We start from the raw sequence: 2,531 nt of genomic DNA, 5'->3' as shown, positions 1-2,531 counted from the left end.
CTTGAGAGACGAAGATTCCATCTTTGTCTTGCTTGACCTGTAGTCCCAGAAAGTAACTGAGTTCTCCAAACATACTCATCTCAAACTCAGCAGTCATTGTCTGAACAAACCAGTCGACCTTTGACTGTGATGTAGACCCAAACACGATATCATCCACATAGATTTGTACGACTAATAGTACATCATCCGAATTATGGATAAACAACGTTTTGTCTACTCCCCCTCTTTTGTAGCCGTTCTCGAGTAGAAAGCTGGCTAACCGTTCATACCATGCCCGAGGGGCTTGTTTTAACCCGTAGAGAGCTTTCTTTAATCTGTACACGTGAGTGGGAAAATGTGGATCCTCAAAACCAGCAGGTTGTTCGACGTACACTTCTTCTTGGATCACACCATTGAGAAATGCACTCTTGACATCCATCTGAAACAACTTAAAACCAAGAAAACACGCAATGCCAAGCAGCAATCTAATAGACTCTAGTCGAGCAACGGGTGCAAAAGTTTCATCGAAGTCAATACCTTCAACTTGTGTGTATCCTTGGGCAACTAACCTGGCTTTATTGCGAACTACTTCTCCCGACTCATTCGTTTTGTTTTTGAAAATCCATTTCGTTCCAATCACATTAATGTGATCTGGTCGGGGAACAAGATACCACACATCATTCCTCACAAATTGCTCCAGCTCATCATGCATTGCCTTTACCCAGAATTCGTCCTTCAGTGCTTCATCCACTCGGGAAGGTTCCTTCTGCGACGAAAAACACACAAAACGTACCATATCGTGGTAATTTATCCTCTTACCTCGTGTACGCATGGGATCGAGTACATTTCCTATCACATCATCTTCGGAATGGTTCCTGTGAACTGTAGGTGTAGGATCAATTTCCAGATCTTCTTCCTTGTTCTCAGCTTCTGCATTGTCACTCCGTTCTTCTACCGAGTGCTCACTGGGAACATCGTGAAGTAGTTTCGGCGGAACTTCACTCGGATCTGCACTGTGTTCCTCATCAAAGACAACATTAGCTGATTCCATAATCGTTCTAGTGCGCAAATTGTATACTCGATAGGCAGCAGAATTCATTGCGTAACCCAAAAACATACCTTCATCACTTTTGGCATCGAACTTCCCTCTGTATTCTCGATCATTCAACACAAAACATCGACAACCAAATATATGAATAAACTTCAGAGGAGGTGTCTTACCTTTCCATATTTCATATGGAGTTTTGGCCGTCCCTGGTCTGATATGGATGCGGTTGACCAGGTAGCATGCCGTACTTACCGCTTCTGCCCAGAAACGTTTCGCAACATTTCTTGCATGTAACATTGTTCTCGCCATTTCTTGCAGTGTCCTATTCTTCCTTTCAACCACTCCATTTTGTTGTGGAGTTTTAGGTGCAGAATATTCGTGGACAATCCCATATTTGTTGCAAAATTCTGCAAACTGTTCATTTTCAAATTCACGCCCATGATCACTCCGAATTCTCTGAACACTTCCTTTTCCATTTCGGAGTTGCAGCCATAAGTGTTCGAATACACCCAATGTTTCTGACTTCTCTCTTAAGAACCTGACCCAAGTAAAACGTGAGAAATCGTCAACATATACAAACACATACCTCTTTCCTCCAAGACTCTCCGTCTGCATTGGTCCCATCAAATCCATGTGCATCAGCTCGAGAATCTCAGATGTGTGTATCTCATCGATCATTTTATGATTGACCTTGATTTGCTTTCCAAGTTGACATGCTTTACACATCAGTGTTACTTGCGAGGATAACTCAGGTAATCCTCGTACAGCATTTGACTTTGACAGTTTTATCAACGACCTTGTGTTAATGTGTCCCAATCGTTGATGCCATAACTCGAGTTCAGAGTCAGCTGCTGTGAAGCACTTCTCACTTTGATTGCTTTCGTCAGGATTTACCCAAGTATAGCAATTACTTGGAGTTCTTTTTCCTGTCAACACACAATTTCCAAGAAAATTCGTAACAACACAATCATCTTTAGTGAATTTTACCTGAAATCCAGAGTCACACAGTTGACTGATGCTTATGAGGTTTGCCTTGAGTCCTTGAACAACATTGACATCAAGTAATTGCTATACTTGGGTAAATCCTGACGAAAGCAATCAAAGTGAGAAGTGCTTCACAGCAGCTGACTCTGAACTCGAGTTATGGCATCAACGATTGGGACACATTAACACAAGGTCGTTGATAAAACTGTCAAAGTCAAATGCTGTACGAGGATTACCTGAGTTATCCTCGCAAGTAACACTGATGTGTAAAGACATTTTTTCTTCTCCATACTTGCCTCCATCTCAGGGTGGGTGGTACCTGATAATTTTGCCAGTAGTAGCAATTCATTCTGATGTGACCTCTTGTTCCACAGTAGAAACAAGTGCGATGCTCACGATAGTTTTGTGGTCTTTGTCTTGGATATAGATCAATCTTGATCTTTGGAGTCTGTTGTACTTGTGAGATCACTTCATCTCCAAGTTTTCCTCCTGAAACAAAGTTTCCTACTTTGTTTTTACT

Source organism: Tarenaya hassleriana, unplaced genomic scaffold, assembly GCF_000463585.1.
Source record: "Tarenaya hassleriana unplaced genomic scaffold, ASM46358v1 Cleome47, whole genome shotgun sequence".
Classification (NCBI taxonomy): domain Eukaryota; kingdom Viridiplantae; phylum Streptophyta; class Magnoliopsida; order Brassicales; family Cleomaceae; genus Tarenaya; species Tarenaya hassleriana.
Note: the sequence above shows the minus strand (reverse complement) of the source record.